The 22,401-nt window shown below is 41.3% G+C and overlaps 1 long non-coding RNA gene across 3 annotated transcripts in view; it reads right to left on the minus strand.

The window, feature by feature from the left end:
- Nucleotides 1–3,479: 3,479 nt before the first annotated feature.
- The window catches only part of LOC125015170, a 37,951-nt gene continuing 19,029 nt past the window's right edge, over nucleotides 3,480–22,401 (minus strand). Inside the window, exon 4 of one of the 3 annotated variants that reach the window (XR_007113561.1) lies at nucleotides 3,480–3,587. This is a non-coding gene — a long non-coding RNA (uncharacterized LOC125015170). Of the gene's footprint in view, nucleotides 3,593–21,392; nucleotides 21,505–22,401 lie in introns of those variants that run through there. The other 2 variants (XR_007113559.1, XR_007113560.1) reach the window with 2 other exon arrangements.

The following is a 22,401-nucleotide window of genomic DNA, read 5'->3' on the forward strand; positions in this document are numbered from 1 at the left end:
ACAGTCGCCCAAGCAAAAACAAAACGGGAACTTCTGGAAGACTTTTGTTAACGTTATAGGATAATGAAGCCCCACATTAGCATAAGCTAGACCTCGTGCGACATATTTGATTTCGACGAGGACTGCAAATGTTGTCCCATCTTTTACATCCGTGATAATTTACAACTATATAGCTTTTCGCTCTTGGGTTAATTACCTGATAAGCTGATTAAGGTTTAGAGTCAGCGTAAAGCCACTTAGCACATTGATCAACCCGCACACTGCTGTGAATAACTACCTAAACCAAGGTTTAAACAACCTGGTAACATTTTGTTTGTCTCTCAGGGGTATGAGATCAACCTTAATCACTCTTATTTATCAGCTTTTTTTTCGTGGAGGGGGGGAGGGGGTCTAATCGACTTAATTTATGCCGATATTATATATTTTGTGGAAGGGAAGGCTTGAGGAAATAAAGACAGTTTATGCACACTGGCCACGCAACGGCCTGATGTTGTCACCGAGGAAATTTTTTACCAACATCATCAGCACCTCACAAAACAGCTCTCTTTAAAAGCCATGTTAAATGTCATTGTTTAAAGAGTGCATCAATAAATGCTGACATAGTTAAATGTAAAGTACCACGCACGGGGGGGGGGGAGTGTATAAAATTAATTAATTCTACTACCATTATTTATGACTTAATATGATATACTGGTGTGCTTTATAATAACACTGAATGTGCATATTTCTGGAGGAGACAGTGGAGTAATTATGTAGAATGCCTTTTACCATGAATGTACAATATTAATTACAGGCGCGGTTGTTTATCAATTGTGAAACACTGTTTAAAAGCTGTTTGGAAGATTGCCATGATGACCCAGGCTCGTCTCCTATCTTTTACTCGCAACAGTTTATAATGTGACACGAGACATCCTTTTCCAGGCCACTGATATCCAGGTTAATAGAGAAGGAAGTGATGAAGGTGATCCCACTGTGTAAAAAAAGAGAAATGCATCAAAAGGAATAAATCAAAGATTTAAATGCCTGATAAAACTGACAAAGGCACAAGAAGGAATATTAAGATATAAACGAAGGGCACGCGTTACAAACTGGTCGCCGGGCGAACGCGCGCCACCGCAGGGGAGCCGGGGAAAGCGCGCCGCCGAACGCTGCGAGTCCTTCCCCGCAAATGCGTTCGTGCGATTTCTATCCGCCGCGTTTTTCCTTTAGTTCATCTGCCTCACTTACCTCTTCAAAAAACAGCCAGGTCAGGAAGCAATTTGGACCATGTGCCGCTGATGTGCCGTCGCAGGCATTACTCTCCTAATCCTCTACATTACGTTGGATGAGAATCTGCTCTCTGATAGTCTAAAGCACCAAGGAGGATTTTCATCTCGGGGGCCTTCTGTCTCAGAGTGGCATGTAATAATCATCTGACATAAGTGACCAAGCGCAGGGCGCTGATAAGAACACTGGTAGGATTGTTTGTCCCCTGTATGTGCAAAGCTTACCGATGCGTGATATTTGTACGGCGAGCGTAGGGGAACGGGATACAGTGAGAGTTTGGGGGGGAAGAGAAACAACTAGACGTTTACACTGGAACTGCTTTATCTTTCATCTTGTTTCTTAACAACCCAGTGTAACGCCACACTGCTACAAGTCATGTCCAGAATGCAGGGGTGTTAGTTATAATGACACTTAGCGCGCACACACACACACTTTAGGGACAATGTAACAACATCCTGGGCTGAAATCTAAGAGAATCTGATTATTTGTCCACTTTTTTTTCTCCTTACATCGTTTTCAGAAAAGAAAAAACTTGCAAATTATATGAAAATGAAACCAAAGAGTTGGGGAAAGTGCTCGCGCAGCAACCCAAATGTTTTGAGGCCAAACAGTGAGCATCCAAAAGATCAATGTTTACCAGATTATGTCCCTCACTGAGGATGTTTCAGCAGAGCAAGTGGCTGCAGAGACACTTTCGTAAAGCCAACGAATTAACATAATGGTTGCACTGCACAAATTAAGATTAAAAAAAAAATCCTCTAAAACGCGAATTTCTGTCAACAAATAAGTTTCTCTAACCCAAATATTGAGACGGCAATAACACTTTTCACTATAACAGATTCACTATTTACCAACTGTCTATTAACCGGTGGGATGTTTTCACCCGAGCAGAGACTTGGGCGCGTTACAGAAAAGCTCGGCTCCAGTGCTACTGGGTTTTTAGTCCATACTTGGCACTGAAAAATAAATACACTGTGACCTTTGCTGCATAGTTCTGGCCCATAAAATGTCCCCCACCTGTAAGGAAGTGCAATACTAAATCAGCGGAGTGCCCCTTAAAAGGCTTGATACTCGATACGGTATGTGAGGAGGAAAAAAGAAAATGCTCTGACCTCCTAGTTATCTTAAAATTTTAACTTCAGACTGTTAATAAATAATGGTAGCGACACAAGTGCCTTTTTTAACCAAATACGGATTATGTGGGATTTGTTTTTTCTTTTTTTTCTTATTTTTGTTTTATAAATGCTCTAGAAAGTAAAACTAATTTCACTTGAAACGCCAAACAAACAAATTTCTAATACAAAATAACCCCTTTTACCAGGGGCAGGGTGTTTTTCAGCCAGGAACATCACTGGCAGTTTTATGCTGCAGATCAGTGGCTCTATAAAGCCTTCATTTATTACATGTCACTACTGTGTGTGCATGTGTGTGTGTGTATATATATATATGTGTGTGTGTGTGTATATATATATATATATATGTGTGTGTGTGTGTTGTGTTTCTGTTAGAGACTCTATGGCTGGAGAGCATTACATGTACAGCTCTGAAAGGACAGGGCAGAGCTCAGACTTGCACCGTGCCATGTGTCTTCACTGCCCTCTACAGGATGAACCTTGTGACGTTGTGATAAATCTTTGTGCCCTCAACACCTTTTTGTTTTTTTGTGTTTTATTTTTTTTTAACTTCCCCTTAAAACAGACCTTTGCTTTAGTTTTAAGAGATTCCAGTACACAGTGTGTTGTGATTAAGTTGAGTTTGGCTTTATTTTGGGATGGAAGTGTCACCTCACGCCGCCCAGACAAATCGTTTGTTTACTCTCAGATCCTAACCTCTAGATGTAAAAGCGATTCTTCATTCGGAGCTCATCTGGGCAGCCCGATCGCAGGTGGCCAGCCTAAACGACAGGTGTGAACACCACCAGGATGCGATCGAGAACACATCAGAGACGTGATCTCTGACCACATTCGGAGGTTTGTCTGGGTCGCATGTGTCCGCATTCTTTTGGTCGCGTGAACGCAATCAGTCCTGAGTCGCATTAAAGACCGCCTACACTCAAGTGGGCTACTCCTGAGTCAGCTGAGATTTACAACCTTCAACCTTCAGAAAAAAAAAAAAAATGAGTGATGACGACCTTTAAAACTATTGTGTCTAAAAAAAATAAATAAATAAAAAATCAAGAAATCAATGAAAACATTTACTACTTGTGCGATTGTCTCATTAAATAACAGCTCAGCGTGCGGTTAATCGGTGACGTGACAGAAACTTCCAGGGTTGGAGCTGGACCGCGAGGTTAGCTTTAGGCTAGCTGCTGCAGTCACCTGCTGAGCTTGTCAAAGAGCACAGAGTAAGATTATCTGACGCTTAGGTCATTGACCTAGCTGAGAGATTAACCAGCAGAGCAATTAACTCACACACAAATCCAAACATACACAACCCCGCTTATCCCAAGGACCTAAGGTCCCAGTATTTTATCAGGATACATTTTTAAACGTGAAAATTTGAAGGGTACTGATACTGAACGCCAGGAGATTATCTGAACACTTGTTCTCTACAAGAAATAATGTACAAAAGAGAAATATATATATAACATATAACAACCGGAGCCCCATTAAGTCTATGTTGACATATACAACTTAGAGGCATTAATGGGTGTAAACAATATTGCATAGAGCTTATGATAAGTACATGACAGCTGGAAGGTTTCATCAACACTAACCTATTAAACGTTTTCTGTGTGCGTCTGAATTAATAAATAAATGGTACAAACACACGGTTCTGGTTCTGGTTCTGGTTCTAGTGACTTATCTGAAACACATAATTACTCAAGCATGTCAAGTCCTTCACGTTTTACATTGGCTGTATTCTTGCCTTTATTTGGCATTCGGATGCTGCCCTTAGATGTAAAAACACTTCTCTCTGTCTCACATCATCACCACAAAATCTATAATTTATGTCACGTACAGAACATTTAGATGCACCGACTGTACGGGCTCATTAATATGTATGTGTACACACTTGTGTTGCAGCGTGTCACTGACCCACACTTTGCTTTCACACAGGTTTTATCCAAAGATTTTTTTTATTTTATTTATTTTTACAGCCATCAGCTGCGTCGATTATGTGTCACGCACGCGAACGAACGATCAACAACAATATTTTCAGCTCACGCAAAAATCTTTACGCTTCGTCCTAGAATCGCACCCACACGCTCGCTGCCCGCGTGCGCTGCCCTCTCAACCTCTCGTCCGCCCCGCACTCTCTCCCCTTCTCCTCCTCATCCTCCTCCTCCTCCTTCCGTCCATGTGTGGGGCAACTGAGGTAAATGTGCCAAACTGCCCTATTTAGGCCACGCTAACAACACAGCAGTCGGGAGCCAACGCAGCCAAACTTTGACTGGATTCATGGCAACGGGGCACTTCAGGTCACGGCATTACCCGCGCGCGTTCGTCACCGGACAGAACCGTCGGACCGCAGGGCAAAAAAACGACCCGGCCGCACATCTAGATGCACGATTCGCCCCCTTCGCCGCTCTGAGAAACGTTCGGGGGAAAATCGTCTGATCGCGTCGCCCCTTAGAAAAGATGTCGTTTGAGGGCGCGCGGGTCAACGGAGGTAAAAGTGAGCTGGCTCTTTAAGAAGTGGCAGAGGGGAATTACTGATACCGTGCACCAGGACAGACAGAGCAGCTGCTGTCACTTTTAATGGCGTCACAGATTGTTTCAGAGGCGCCGTCGCTGGCTTTGGGTTCGTGAGATAGCGGCCCGAGCCCCGCTGCTTTACCACAACTGGTGTCCGCATGTTAATGTATAAACCTTCTAAATGTCCCAATGTACATTTCATGTCTTAAGGTGGCATTTTTTATTTATTTTTTTTCCCCCCCGAATCAGATGCAAATTCCTTCCCACAGTCTTCCAATAGGTTATTTGCCAGTTTTTCCTACGACGGCGTGAAACGCCTCTTAAACGTATTTATTTCCTCGGTCTGACTGTCATATCCAACATTCATCACCGCCGCACATAATAGGAGCTGTGCTGTCTTCTCCTGCCACTCATTTGTAATCTGTCAAAATAGACTTGCTTTCACATTAAGAGGGCAACCGTGACAAGCTGGTAGTGTGGATTTATATTTGTGCGTGAGAGCGTGCGTGCATGTGTGTGTGTGTGTGTGTGTGTGTGTGTGGGAGGCGTGGGGGGGGCTTCAACCGCCGAAGCAAAACAGGCTGCACTAATCTTGCGTGATCTGTGACTCCGTGACCGCCTCATCATCTCATTGGGTGTGAGGTCTTGGGTGTGGTTATTAAGGACACTGATCTTAAACGGGCCTTCTGCTTGCTCCCTGATTATAACTCGCCGGGCAGCTGTGGAGGGGATCGCTGAGCTGTGGCGATGGTTTGAGTTCAAAAATAACAATAATAATAATAATAATAGTGATGATGATGATAAGAATTTCATAGAGCAAGAGCTTTCACTTATATTCGTTTCCTTTTCCTAACACAATAGCCCCCAGTAACGTGACATAAAAGCGAGGTGGCAGGCCGCAGTTTAGCTCATGTAAATCCAGCCGCAGTGAGTATGTGTGGAAGGTGCAGCTTAGAGCTGGTTAGTCGATGCTGCAGGGGAAGCAAACATCGCTCAAGCCCTTGGAATAAGCAGGAGCAAAGTGTCAGGACCTGTTAGAGGTTTAGAAGTGCTATCCACAGTTTACACCCATGTTCAGGCTACGTACCCTTCCAGCAACCTCTGCCCTATCCACTTTAGCTGTCTCTGGGGTTAATTCCATGTCCTGGAGCTGAAACAACAGGATCACAGCCACAGCACTAATACTCAATAGACATTGACCTACTTTGTTGGATTATACGGGTAAAAAAAAACTGATCTGCCGCCCTAATGCCAGCAATGAAAATGATCTAATGGTCCTAACTGCTCTGTTTAATCTGAAAGCATGCTCGTGTTATTAATTTCTCATTAGGGGAATGCAGTCCTCCTGATGGGATTAAATGCTCCGTTCCGACTCCCTTTCATTTGGTGACCTCCCCAACGAAAACCACAAAGTCTAAAAAAACCATCTGGCTGGACACTCGCTCATCTCCCTTGTTTATTTGTTGACGTCCGTCGTGTGTTTGTTTGTGTACGAAAGAGGCAGAGGGTTACTCATCCGTGAGCAGGACCTCGAAACTATTTGGATCGGAGAAAAATGCTCCGTAACCGCCCAACAGATATCTGCTTTCATGCCTCGGCATATTCTATAATAACTCCACGTATTGAAATATATGTCCTTTCTCCGTGGGGAACATCAATATAAAACGCCACGTCGTTCGGGGCTCGTATAAATGACCTTACAAGTTGTTTCTTCCCGCGCAAATTAATGCTCAAATGGACGCGGAGTGCCCCTTGGCTGGTTGTACATCCAATTTGAACAATCAAAATCTATTTTTTTGGTCCATTACATCACCACCAGGGGGCACTTGATTCATCAAGCATGCAGTGTGGTGTTTGACAAATTGCCGTAGAGGTAACACATGTATTCAGCGAGGGAATTAGGGAATAGGACTGGGTTTATAACCAGCCTCCCACCTTCCCTCCCTCCCTCCCTCCCTCCCTCACTCTCTCCCTCCCTCGATTTTCTTTAGGTCTGCAGCTGCTGGCCGTCATGATATAGCAGATTAAACACAGAGTCGCTTTAACAGCATCGTCCCTGGTCCACACCTTTGTGGTCAGGGAGGTAGTAGAGACTAAACGCATAAAAACAAAGTCCATTCACTTTTTATCACCTTTTATACAAGGACTAAACGGGTGGATCTGGTATAAACTGTGTTGCTTAAGGGATAAAAATAATTTTCTGCTGTATGATCTGGAAAACGAGAGAAATATCTTTTTATTTCTTGCAACTTTTTTTCTTAACGACAAGTCCGTCTGATGAAAGTAAAGGCACCAACAAAGGTAAAAAAATACTATAATTTACAAATGGAATCATTTAAAAGGACCGCACTGTCTCAGACAAATAAAATAAATAAATAAATAAAAAAAGAGCGAGAAATATTCTTTGATCAGCAAAGACAGAGAAGCTTGTAGTCTCTGTATATTCGCCAATCTATCACAGCAAATTTGGATATCAAAGGCAACAATTTAAATGGCTGAATAAGCATAAAATACGTCTAAACCTGAGGCTTTCAGTGCACCTAATAACACAAACATGACACGCCATACATCACATCACCCATTACCAGTTAGCCATATAAAACAAGATGAAAATATGCAGGCTGTTGACGGATCAGAAAAGGTATTTGCATCACCCTGTGGTATTTTCTCCTCATTCCTCTTCATTCCCTCCAGTGGTTGTATCAGTGTGTGTGAAATGTTTTAAAACGAGGCAATCCTAATGTATTTTTAGCTTGTTGTATTAACAGTGCAAATCAGTGATAAAACTATCAATTACCTAGTCAGATATATATATTTTTTAATTTAAATATGATGAGCCAATTTTATAAGAATGTAATTTGCCTATTTGTTCTAAGAAACCGACTTCTTTTTTTTTTTTTTTTTTTTAAAGAACGTCTCGGAACGACTATATTTAAAGCTTGTACCTTTAAGTTCAAAGAGTAAACCCTGGAGGGCGCGTGCTATAAATTATTTGCAAGGGAAAAGGCATGATGCATCTTTTAACATGTGCAGTCATTTCAGAGTGCAAAACCTACAAATGTCATGTCCTCTTAAGTTCAAAAGTAATTGGTCAGGCTGCACAACAAGGCGCAGGGGTAACGAGGCAGTTTGCCACTGTAACAGACTCAAATGACACACTGCGTAGCATGTCGGTGAGCTAATAGACCCCATCGCACATGGAGAGACCACAGTTTCATTCTGTCTTATCAAATTAAGCTAAAGAGGAGCAGCACTTTTTTTTTTTTTCCTCACACATGCGCAGCCTTCGTTCCTCTGCACTAGCTGATGATGGAAAGCTATAAAAAATAAAAATATTATATCGTTGCTAAAAAACTCCATCACTACATGTGAAAAGTAAATGTATAATGTTAATTCTTTTTCTGGGCCACTTATTTTTCATCTCATAAAAATTGCATTACCAAACTATAGACTGTTACTAAACCACTCTTGTGTGTAAAAAAAAAAAAAATGAGGATGTATGAACATGACATTGGAGGATTCATTGATCTAAAGAGACGCATTCCGGCGTCGGAGGTGAGCAGAGGAGTGACACTGAAGTGTAAGGGCCATTAAGGGGGCAAACAGGGGGATGGTGTGCATTAGGGTCGGCTCACAGAGCAGAAACCAGGCCCCGCGGTGCCTCACAGCTGCAAGGAAGAGGGTGACAACAAGGGAAGCAGGTGATGTGCTCCAAGTGGCCCTCCACCACTTTGCTCCCCTTATACCCCGAGAGATATCAGATGTCACATCTCATAAATATGGCTCACATCACAATGCAAATAAAATCCCAGTTTAAAATAAGTCCGGATCGACTCCGTTTCACACACTTTGTGTTAACAGTAAAGCATAAACTATAAGAGTGTGTATAAAGGCCGGTATAGGTGGTTTATAACCATTTTAGAAAAGCAGAAAGCAAACTGTCACAAGTATGTCATGTAACTACTGCACTATTTATTTTTACTTTTATAGAACTGTGTAGCTGGATTACGGAAGAGGCTTGATGCTTGTGATTTAGTATTAGAAATGTTAAATATGCACTGAAACGGAGCCTAATGGAGAATATTAATACAACTAATACGGTCTTAAATGGAACGCATCATACAGTTAAAATAGATATGAGGTAGGGACCTATTTATTCTACTTGAACGTACTCCACTTACCCATAACCGAGGACGAGAAACTGACTCCAGTCGCAGCCGTTTGAAGCGCGCAGAGAAACTCAAGCTGCGTAATTACAGAACAACTCAGAAACACTTGTGCACAAGTGTAAATACCTACAATGGGGCAGGGCACGCACATAGGCTATGCTGGCAATAGATATATCTATATATGTGTGTGTGTGTATATAAGTCTGACCAGAGGACGGGAAAAGACTGGGTTGCTCTGGTCAAAGTTAGGTAGGTCAGGGTGGGGGCAATGCGAGGACAGCTGTCCACCGAGACATAAACCTTCTATTTATAGTCAAAACAACAAAAACAAAAAATAATTTACCTCAGGATGAGAGAATCCAAGCGTGACGTACATAAAAAAAATAAATAAATAAACCGAAGAGGAAATATGTGGCATGACCTAAAGGACACGTTTGTGTCCAGCAGCTCGTTAAATTGATTTGATGGGACTCAAAGTTACAACGCAGCGAGCGGCCACACCACTACGCGAAGGTGAAGTAATGTTGCTTCGTAAGAACGTCACTGTCGTGCCCCCCGTCAGTTGGTAAGTGGGTCACAGGACCGTACGTGACCCAGACATGGGTCCCGGCCCTCGGGGTCATGGGCCAGTCAGGCATGAGGTGCCAACTGAGCGCCTCTGATTTGACTCCCAGTTAGGTGGCCTGAGCCGAGCCTCAGAGTCGAGCCCCTGGCTCGCTCTGCTGACACGAGGCGCAGTCTGCAAGGAACCCCGGGGATCACACAGTCACAGTGTTCGCCAGGACACTGCCATCCAATGCTAGGACTGACGCCGTCTCTTCCTCTCTGCTCCAACCGTTCTCAGACCGCGTATAAAGAACGGCGCTAGAAAAAAACGTTATCTTCGGTATTGAGCGCTTCTATTTGGCCCCAGAAACGCTCTTTTGGCAAAATACCGTCCAAATAACAATTCGCTTTTACCTGCCAAGATCTTGTTGATTGAATTCGCTGTATAACGACTGGAGCAGACGTCAGTTTGTTGGTGGGGCCCCCCTACAGTGACCAAAAAAAAAAAAAAAAAAAAAGCTTTTTCACAGAACTGGTTGATGGACGTGATTTATAAGGCTGCTAGAAGAAAGAAACTGGGCCAAAATCGACAAGAGGGCATAAATAACATCCAGAATACAGAAGTAAGGCCTTGGAAATGATTGTTGGTTGTATCCGTGTACATTCACAGCAGAATAATCTCCTTGATAAAAAGATGCCCCGCGGCAAATAAACTAAGAGCAGGAGGCAAGACACATTTCCTTAACCAAACGCTGCTCGGTCAGAAAGTTAGAGTGGGGGGGGTATTAGACTGAAACACTAATTAATTCAACTGGCCTATGTGACCCCGAGACGATTCATACTCCAGACTGTAACATCTTTATTGATCTTGGGAATGCTTCAGTGGACTCCCCGCGCTTATCTCGCCATTAAAAGCATCTCTCGTGACGAACCACAGTTTAATTAGATGACAATCACTGTTAACAATGCGCCGCTAACATCACAAAATTTGCACATAGGTGCTGGCAGTGATAAATTTCAGCATCCCCAGCAGGGACGACTCACATCCTTCACTTAACCCCTTCATCGCAACATAGCCTTGTTATTTTTTTCTTTCTTTTAATGTAATACTTAAAAGGGCACATAAGACCATTAAAAATACAACGATGGTGCCTCACATATTCGTGCCTCTCATATTTTTGCACAAGTGTTATCATTTTATTGCTGTGATGTAAAATGATATTACTGTGATATGACTCTAAATGGAAAGTTTCAGTAAGTCATCACGTAAGACAAACAGAGAGGTTCCTGAAGACGGACAGATCCTCTCCCAACACCCATATATGAGTAATACATGACAACAACCACTGGAGGGCAGCATACAATTCACACACCATGAACTTGTACCAGCTATTTTTTACACAAAATACTATTACATTTATACATTTTTGGGATATTTTCCAAAAATGCATCAAAGCCGGGTCCATGCGCTTCATGAAAAATTAGCAGCCTCGTGAGATATCAAACTATAATGAGCTTAGTCAGAAGAAACCACACGAAATTATGTCATTTAGAAAACGCACAAAGACCCGACGCTATTAACAACAATATTTCTTGGATATTATCAACAGTGTGATTTATGTGAACTGACAAACAACAATAGGGATTAATTGACCTGCGAAGCCAAGTCTTCATTCAAATGTTCATCAAGACAACAATAAGACGACACTGTTTTTGGCAAGGGGCATATTTAGAGGCCAGGGGCTAATAGCAATGAAGCATTTGTCAGTCATCCCTGTATTTAAATAATCCCTAGCTCTCCATTTTCTGCTGTTTGTTTATATTAACCTCTGGTTGAACCCTCTTTAGTGGCAGCCTCCTTTGCCAGAAAGTTCAGTGAACATTCAGCATGGAAGCGGAGAGCATGTCATCTCGAATCTATTAGCCCACAGGGGAGATTGCAGCATCCAGCAGTATGTGTGCCCCTCTCTCTCTCACCCTCTCTCTCCCTCTCTCTCCAGGATAGACACGTGCACGCGCACTCACATTTGCAAACACACACACACACACACTAGGTGAGCTTCTATCCCACACATTTTCCATACTGATGGTGCATGTAACTGAGATTATTGCATACAGTGCCCTGGTTCTGACCTCGCCTTTTCACTCATGCCTAATAATCTCATCATACCATGCACTGTATCACTCCACGGAGTGCGAGGAAGCCAAGAGAGTGAGGCTTAGGGGAAAAACTACTGACCAGAGAAAACCTCAGAATTTTTTATTTTTGTTCATATATCTTATTTCGCATGATATCTTTATATAAAAAGAGGAAAGACGTGACGCTGTGTGACATAACGTACGGGCAGAAAGTTCGTAAGTCGTTGAATCCAGCAGGACGCAGGTCCAGAATGAGCACGGGGCATTTTCAGGGCAGAAATATGTACCTCATATTACTAATGAGCCAGCACTTTTAGATTAAAGTCTGATTTATGGTCACCAGCCTTTAGCTCCACACCCAGACTGCACTAACTGCGATTGGTCCAAAACGCATTTCCTCGCTCTTGCGTCTCAGTGGTCGGACAGACGCAGAAAATGTTCCGTCCTTCCGCCTCCTACGCCGCTATCATGTACTCGCTCTTGTTTCTGTGCTGCATGGATTTCAGTAAATACAACAGTTGTTAAACATTTAAGAACTTCAACTCCAGCACGAGCCGCTCAGTTCCAGTGGAACGGAGAAACTCGGCACAGGTAAACGGGATGTTTTCGAGGCTTAAGATTAATCTGACTGCATACAGAAAAAGTTAAAAAAAAAAATGCTTCCAACCTTTTCTCAACAAAAACAGAAATATTTTATGTGCCACATTCAATTTGACAGCATAGTAAGTCATCGCCGTTAATGTGGATACAGTACAAATTCAGCCGGAGTTTCTTAATTACAGATACGTTCTGTTTCCAAACAAACTAAAGGCTTTTAAAGTATCCACCAGCTTTTGACAAATGGGGCAATTATTTATTTTTCTGTAACCTGGAAACCTGGAAAACTACTTGTGCATTTATATAATCAAGGTTAAAGCAGCAAACATTTCTCAGCCAAGTCTCAGTGGGAAGTAGTTATGCTATTTAGTCAATTGATTCGTGCCCATGGACATGTTTTCCTTTTTTTACAGAAAAGTAGTATAACTTAAAAACATATTGTATTTCAAGTGTCAAAATCTTACAGGCCTGGACTACATCTTTTCAAGGCTTTATTTGAACTCACACTATGATCTTTTGCTGAATCCCACCTGGCAACGAATAAAAAGCAAAAGCAAATATCAACACAAAACTAAACGGTGAGTAAAATGAAATTTGGGGCATGGAAATAAATGAAAGAGTAATGGGTTGAAACACTCATCTCCAGAGCTAAGGTCCTTTGTACGACATGAAACACCCACATCCCATCAACTTCCTGAGGTCAGATTGTGTTGATGTGTCCACGTACACTTCTGAACCGATTTTGTGACTATTTTGCAAACTGTCACGAGACTGTGGTGGCCACACAGAGCAGATATCATCAACTCAATGTGTCTATGGCTCATGAAGGAAAACTAATATCACAACAACTTCAAAGTAAGATCTGCAACTCTCTGCATGTACGAAAATGTGGTCGAATTTAATGTATGAAATGATTTTAAATGAATTTAATAATGTTTAATGATTTTTTTTTCTGGTTGATGATGTATGATCTGTGTATTGTTATTCAAGTAATGATTGTAGACTTAAATACTACCATGAGCAACATCAGAGATAATAAAACACACATGTGTGTTCATGTGTCCAGTGTCCTCCAGGTGAGAACTTGAGGAAAGGCAACCTAGCTCCGATGCACTCAACAGCTTCAAGTGCATTAATGATTTAGATGAAAGGCCTGTTAAGGTCTTACTGTACATTAGCTCTGCCTGTTATGAGGCCATTTGTGTGACACAGTGATTTTAGCCAACCTTTCATTTTATTGCCGATGTGAAGGACTCTTATTTTTGGAATACATCTCAGGTCGCATAAATCAGAGTTTGGTTATATTCCACATTGTATCAACATTGCTCCTTTATGATGTCGTTTTCTAAAAAAAAAAAAAAAAAAAAAACTCTGTATTAGAGACATTTTATTAACCCTTTATAGGTCACTCGTTGAATTTATTGGAAATTCTAAATGAGTGTTATTGTGGGGCATAAAAAGAATGCTTTACTTTTGTGAATTTTATCTCTTTTTTGTTAATTTTTATGGAGAAAACATACAAACAAATGTGAACATGTATTTAGACCATGGAAGTGCTGATTCAGGCACTTCAACATTATCACATTAGACATAAGGACAGTGCTTCTTCACGGTACCTAATAATGCTGAGCGTTCATGCAGAGTTAGACCCTACAGATCACACTTGGGTTTACCTGAGAATGCTTCCTTCATCTTCACTGATTGGCTGAATTAAAACCACATGTATCTTTTATCCAATACCGGTGTCAAAACGGTCCTTTTGAAATAGTGCACGAACGGGTGGTTAAAGAATAGAAAACATACAAACTTTGTCCAAAAATGGTGCCTTTCTAATTTTTTGTAATGTGCAAGTTGAAGAGAAAACTAATTTAAATAATATAAATACCACTAAGACTGTGAAATAAATTAATAAAAGTGTCATAATTATCATAATAAAAATGGTGGCGTGGGGTCTGGCAGGCTATCAAAGACGGTACATTTCTCAGCTTCTTGGATTAACCCCGACCCTAACCCTAAAAAAATGCTGTGTTGTCAGATATTGTAATCAATAATCAAATTCAAGGTGTGTCCTTTGCACATACAGTATCACCTCTGAGCACTTGTTGCAGGTGACCAAGTCTTTAGAGGTGAGCCAAACTTTTGACCGCTTTTCCTTAGGCACTTTGAAAGTTCACGTCCACTCATACAGGTGACAAACTCATAGCATCGGCACAGCAATAGAGCCAAGGTTAAAGGTTAAAGCCAAGGTTAAAAATTCTGTGGCACCAAAACGAAGCACCAATATCTGTGTTGCTTTTTGGTCTGGTTACTACCATTTCCCTCAGGACTGGTGCCATTCATTACGGTACGGGATGCGATTTAAAATGTGTGAAGAAGTTACCATATACGGTTCCTTGCCCCATAAAGGGTTAAAGGCCTGACGATAATAGTGTGTGTCGGTTTTCCTTCTGTACCAGTGCACATTTGATTTAGTCACCTCCTAGTTACTTCTGCAGACAAGACAAAGGTTAAAGCTTATTCTTACTTGAACTGCAAATACGTTTGAAATATTATGGTGTATGGCCAACAAACACCTATGACAGTGTGATATTTTCGCAATAAAAGTTCCAATAAAAACACAGTAATAAAGCCAGATTTATGGTTCTGCATCAGATCTATGTTGTGTACCCGACACTGTACCCTGGGCACCTCCCCAGAAATATAACTACATGTCACAGACTGCAATCACTGGTCCAAAATGCATGCCAACCCACCAGCATATCTATATAAGAGCTCGCAACGAAATAGGTCACCCACAAAGGCTAGCGAGGAGGCTCCATTAACAGCAGCTGTATCGGACGTCGACTACAGATACGTTCTCAAAACTACATGAAGGAATTTTGTAAATCAGGCAGATTTTAGTTGCTAAAACTAGCACCTTAGTCTGGATGGTCCAACCGAGAGAAAGCTTATTGAACTCGACTTTGCATTGTTATTCATTTAAACTAGCTTAAATTTCTGCAATTTTACTAGTTCCTATAGGCGCCACCTTTTCTCACGCTCCTTCAATGCACCAGAAATACCGGACAGTCCTACAGACTCACTACTTGGCAAGATCATTTCTCCCAATCTACTCTTAGGCTTCGAGAGGGGGGGCTCATTAAGCACGAGCACATCCTTATGGGAAAAGTCGGTTTCATCCTCATTAAATACATTTCAGTGTCCCCATTTATCTTGCTGGCCCATTTTCCTCAAAAAACATGCTGTTTAACCTGGGAACAGGAGATAACCTCCAGCAAATACCTCTAGCATCACTGTGCTTGATCATATTTAAACAGCCGATTCTTCCTCTCAACTTCCAGAGGCGTGTTCAGATTAGCATCCCACCGGCTGCTTAGAGGGTCGCACTCTGGGACACTAGAAATTTAATATGGCACTTTTTTTTTTTTTAATATGAGCAGCTTTAAGATCCATGACAGTGGAGGTTACAGTAGCTGAACATACACTGAGTTAACATATACCCTCCCAGGCTAACGGAGGTAATTAGAAGCCCCTATGCATCTTATGGGGAAAAGGTACGTGATTTCCAAGGGTGCTGCTCTAAGGAAAGAGAAGCAGAAGGAGCATAATAATGTTGACTGTATATTATCTGCACTTCATACCACAGTGGGGCACAAAAAGGGGCACCTAGGCATGTTTCTAGGTCATCACATATAAACAACTTAATTAACACTGAGCAATTACTTTGCAGCACCAATGTTTCCATGACATCCTTAAACAAACTTTAATCTAACTAGAAATAAACTAATCACACACGGTTGTGATATATTATGTAAATGAAGTCACAAACCAAATCTAACCTTAAATGTTGGGTAAGTTACAATATTCCTTTGTGTCAGCTACTATTGTTTGTTGCTGGCTGTCCAGAGATGAAAATAAAGGTACATAAAGCATGAAGCAAGAAACATATGACAACAGTGGAACGACTACTACTTCTCGTGTGAGAAATTATTTGTAAAAAGGTGTTTGTGTGTGCAGAGTGCACCGGCTCGTCACCAAAAACATGTTTTTTAATTTTGCATCCATAAAATGTGCATCAACATACGTTATGCAAACACCGCTACTGACTTGTGCGTTTGTTTAAAGGAGTGACAAATAGGATGCACTGCCTTTTTTTTTTTTTTTAACTGATGTACTCCATGTGCATCACTGAACACAAAAGCATATTTTTATCCTCCGTGTCTATTCTCTTCCAGCTGCCCTTCCTCTGACCTCCGACGCTGAGTTTATGTTGCAACGAGAGCTGAAGCTGCTGCTGAGCCATTTTCAGTACGTGGCCAGTCATACTGATGTTAGACCAACGTGTCGACGTCATTTCAAGCCACTGATGAGAGCTGCTTATGTTCGCAGAGCTGTCTATATTCTACCAGCTTCAATGACTAGTGCCCAATATTTTTATGAATTACCTATAAAGCATTTCAATAGATACAACACACTAATTTGTAATAAGCATAGGGATGGGAATTGTTTAGACACTATCAATGTCACTGTCACTGTCAGATTTGCTTATTGGTCCAATTCTTTATCAGTTCCTTGGCAGTTTTCTGTGTGGAAAACAACATATGAATAATAATTAAATAAAAACCAGTCGTCCAGTAGTCATACAAGGCAGACCATCTTCTAAACACCTGAAAATGGTAAATTACTTGTATTTAAGATGAACTTTGAAAAAGGGAGGTCACTTCTTGTGAGGGCATTGATGGCACTCGTGATGTGGCATTTTAGAAGTTAGTATGTTGCTTCTATTTATATCATTGCACAGTGTATGTGAACAGGATGAAAATATTCTATCTTACTGGATGTAAGCAGCACTGACATGAACAGGTTTGACGCAACAACCAAAAAATCCCTAAAGATAAGTTTCACTTTCACAGATGTAACTTTGTTTAGGTTAAATGAGATATGTCAAACTATTTCTGATTTATTATGAGACTAGAGGGAATTAGTGGGAAACACTGTTTGCATGAATTCACAACCTTGCACTGATGGCAAGCGGCACAATTTTCATCTTGTTTAGTAAAATGCGACCAAGCCTCAGATTGCCTCTTCCTCCTCATGGTTCCTTTGGAGGAATCAATAATGTCCTCATACAATTCTGATACATGATAAAAGTTAGAGCCATTTTTAAGTTTGAAACGGGTCTCAATTCCTGTTTTAACTAGAGACTAACAATGTGACAGCAGCTAATTAAGTTCTAAATTAAGTCATAGACATATAACCTATGTTCAGCTGTCAACCTACATGTACAAAATTTAGTGTTAAATTTTTGTGATGCATTGTCTGTGTAATACCCACGGGCGATATTACATGTTTTGATGCCAGTATTTTCCCTGTACTTGTGTGAGGGGTTAAGTGAAGGTAGTAGAGGTTTGTTTGCTTCCGTATTGCTCCCCGTCGTCACCAATGAGCAGCTACAATGCGTCTTGAAAGTCAACTTATGAAAGTTTTATGGAACTCGGAGAGCTTAAGTGATCTTCCCCAGCTCTGCAGTAGCCTGCAGCGTGCAGGATGTCTGCTTATATTAATTTCATGGAGTTTAAGAGGTCACCAAACTCATTTGGAGATTCTTACTCATTTATGAACTCTGCAACCCTTCTGTTCTGCACTGCTCTAAGCTACTGGTCCAGGGATGCTGAAATTTACATGGAATAATATATGGCGAGGTGGCAAAAAGTATAGTGCATTTGGAGTTTAAAGTACATAGGAGATGTGTGTTTTAATGAAAGGTACGTGTGCACGCTGGTGTTTTATCTGCCTAGCGATTTGGAAATCGGCATGCCAGAGGTGGGGTGGCTGGGTTTGGGATAAGGGTTTTGGAAATGTTGGTTTATCCAATATTCAGAAGATTTCCAATAAGACAATGAGCTGCTCAGAAAGCAGCTTAGCTACTGAACAGTGAAACCCTGAGAGTGAAACTGAGTAAATGAGCTCTCTGGATGGTCTTAACTCTGAGAGGAGGCTCGCTGACAATGAAAGAGAAAAAAATACAGCATTCCTTTCCATTAAAAATGAAGTTAAGATACTAAAGCAGGACTATAAAAGGGAAGTAGTTAAGGCTCAGTTCAGAGGTTAATCTGATGGTACTCCCTCACAATGACCTCAGAGCAGCCTGACTTTTATAGTGGGGACAGCTTCACTGTCCGCACAAGCCCTTTGATAAAGCCAGTTTGCGGTAAGTCTCACGTCTGCAGCAGATCTCCCAGCGAGGGCGTTTAAAACCAATGAGGCCTCACATCTGTGCAGGGACCGAGCTTGGTCAGGGGGATAGTGGGTGATTAATTGATGGTCACATTTCGCTGACTGCTGCCCACACCGCTTTGATGAAGAGGGATTAGGCTGTGCACCACAGGCTCGGCTGATAATAGGAGAACGAAGAGGAAATGCTCATGTCACGCTCCATGGCAAGGATTTCAATCAAAGAACCACATCATTCAGAGTGCCAAGACTTCCTAATACAAGTAAAACCCTTAGCTTCCTGCATCCTCTTTAGAAACTCACTACAATGATTAAAAGTTGGTCCCTATTTAATTGGCAGCATGATGTGGAGAGGAAAACACATGCATTTATAGACACTAGGTAACTGAACGCTTCACATGACTTTATAAGAGTTTTTTTCTTTAAGACTAAAATAAAATATTTAACATAAGTAATAGAGTGTTATTGTATTGGACTACAACTACAACAACTACAACTCAGTCAACACTGAAGTGAGAAAATAAGAGGCTCGTACAAAGGATTATTTTGTTACACTGTATGATGAACACGGACGTCATAGAAGGTGGAGGAAAATGATTGTCTTGAGGTTGTAAGGTTTTGGTACGGTTTCATCTATCTGAGCCTTTATTTAGCCCCCTATCCTGTCTCTGTACTCGCTGAACTGAGATCAGTCTGCAGTTTTCCCTAGAGACAACACTAATGTCACATACCTACTTGGCACACCAATATTTCACATCCAAACCAAACCTATTAAGGATGACTACTTACCATAGACAAGATATGTCCTTCACAGCGGCAACCTTCACATTCACAGTATTCTCAATCTTCGCACACAGGCACATACATGTTCACACACACACACACACACACACACACACACTATTGCTGTGCATATTTTTTTTCCCATCTGAAGTGTGTTGTCCTCCCGACGAACACCCTTATAATAACCTTGAAATCTTCAAAATCAAATACACCCATATAGTTCTGAACAATGAAAGCAGGGACAACATTTTGCTGTGAATGTAAGTTAAATGTTTGTTAAATTAACCCCAGGCAGATGTGCCATTAATAAGTCTAAATTTATATTTAATTGCCTCAAACTTATTAATTACTTAATTAATGCGCTTAAATTAGTGGTTTTCCTGGGGCTACCCTATTCCGTTCTGATTCTGACTCAACATTTCAAATTTTAGTGACCCCTAGTGGCCGTATCGACTTACAACAGACAGCAAGTCCGTGCTAAACACAAAGGAAACTCTGAAAGTTCGTAAATTGCATTCGAACAGAGCTGAATCAGTGGGCGCTGCTGGCTAACCTTAGCTATAACTACTGCAGCCATTCCATAAATTTCAGTGTCCTTCCTTTGTTACCCAAACGTATCAGAAATCGTAAAACGTTTCCGCCAAAAACAGGGAAAAGAAACGTCTGGGATTGAACCATTAGTCTCAGACTTTAACAACAGAGATTTTACCTTTTGATACTATGTATGGCTTTGTTTATCAGCATTAACCACAATCTTTCACTAACCTTTGTTTTTTTGGCCACTAGTTGGCAGTAGAAACAAACTGACAACAAAACAAAAGTGTTCAGTTTTCGTGTCTTGCTTTTTAACATGTCAAACACAACCAGCAGATACAGGGCAACATTATCATTAAGAGTCACATCTATGCACTGTACACCAAGAGAATATTACGTTTAATATTTCCTAATAAATGTTTTCCCCAGTTTTGGTCTCCACCAACTCCTGAAGGGAATTACTCCATACTTTTAATTCTCTACTAACTGCACCAACTCGCCACCAGTTATTTCTATTTGCCACTAATGCCGACCACACAGTCGACAGTGTGTTTCAGGGTTTTGCTTTTTACTGAAAACGCAGCCTGCTGCGACTACAAACAACATTGCGAGAACAATGAATATAAGCTAAGGTAATAACGTTTCCGTGGCAGCATGAAACAAATTTGTGTAGCTAATTTGAAAAAAACTATTGAAATGTTGCAAAAGTTATCAACTGAGTTTATTAAGGTAAATGAACTTGGCTGCACAGCGCTGCGATATGGGCAACATCATGAATGGCTGGAATAAACAATAGTAGAAGGCTGCAAACCAGAGTGAGTTTCAATTATTCATTCATAACAACGATTACTGTACATGTTTTATGCCGTCTAGTGGTGAAGACAAAGAAGTGCCATGATTTTAATGTATAGAGCAAGTACCATACAACAAGTACAGGTAGAGACCTATTTTTCCTTAGAAGCTGAAACAGCTGATCAGTCACAAAAGTTAAATATCATTATTTGTGAGAATTCACTCAGAAACCCAGTTTTCATTTCAGTAGATGAGGACGAGGGTCGGCGTAAAAAAAATGTATTGGAGTTATAACTTTCTAAGGTTAAAGACGGAATTGAGAAGGAAAACAGAAAGACATGGGGAAAAAAACTCTTACACAAAAGAAAAGGTTTTTCTGAATGTTCCATAGAGACACTATAAACCTCAGCTGAGTCAACTCCTGTGGGTTCATTACCAGCTTCTTTCACATTACATCTAACAATTTAATCCACTGTCAGAAAAAAATGGTTATAGTTGCTTAATCATTGTTTTTATGTTTTTATTTATTTATATTGATAAGACAGACTACAGGGTTTTTTTTACGATTTGAAGGATTAGAGACCATCGTACATCTGTTTCCTGCAGCACAGTGGAGTTTTACATCAGTGTTGTGCACGGCGGAGTTTGATTTATGTTCCCCCCTATTCTATTGAACTATACAAAGGAACTCTCCACCTTGACCGCTCTATTAAAGTAAGAAGCCAAAGTTATCAATCGAGGTGGTGAGAGGAAGGGAAGTCTTCCCAACAAGCCGTGCTTTCTCCCGCCTAATGGATCACACAGCGCTGCAGAGAGCAAAAGAGAGAGTGAGTGAGTGAGACAGAGAGAGCAAGATGTTGCTTCTACTGTATGCTTTTGACTGATTATGCATTTTTTTTCTTAAGCTATTCATAGAAGATAGATTCATCATTCCAATTTGTCAAACTAGCAAAGATTTCAATTAATTATGTGCAGCCAAAGACTGGGTGTATTAGGCCTCTCCGTCAGCACTAGTCTGAGTTCCCCATTTACCGGACTCAAAATAAAGAGGTATCAGAGAGGTGCTCGGATCCACCAGTAATTAATTTGATGAATGCCTCAGCGGCACAAATAGTGGCAGCCGTGCATCTTTTCATCAGACACCGGCAGAAGACTCGGTGCTCGGCGTTAATTTGAAGGGGGGGGGGGCTCATCTGTATAGTGGATGCGTTCGCGGCTCGATCTATTCTTCAACCCGTGTACTCGAGCCCTCCTGCTGTCCAGACAGTGTGTGGGGGGCCTTATGTTTTCTGTCAACTTTGTCCTTGTGCCAAGCAACTTGCTCCACTTAGTGCCCAGTTTTTTGACTCCGTGGCCTGAACTCGATGACGGGAGGCGGTCTGGATTAATGGGAGGTGCAGCCCTGTTGTTTTCCCGCCGCTGCTGCTCCTCCAGACGGCATCGCGCTAACGGCAATCATATCAGATACTGTACCTGCCACATGTGAAGCTGATAAACGGCGTGATGAAAAATCCAATCTGATGAACTACTGATAATCCATTAAAGAAAAATGTCTGATTGCAATCTTTCGGAATAAGGGTGCATCTACACAGTGATAGATGAAGTAGGCAACGTGGTGGGAGGTGTGATTGGGCCAATCTAAAATGATGGATCATATTATTGTTATTAGGTGAAAGCTTCAATGGCAGCTATTTGTGATGCAC

Source organism: Mugil cephalus, chromosome 10 (genome assembly GCF_022458985.1).
Source record: "Mugil cephalus isolate CIBA_MC_2020 chromosome 10, CIBA_Mcephalus_1.1, whole genome shotgun sequence".
NCBI lineage: Eukaryota > Metazoa > Chordata > Actinopteri > Mugiliformes > Mugilidae > Mugil > Mugil cephalus.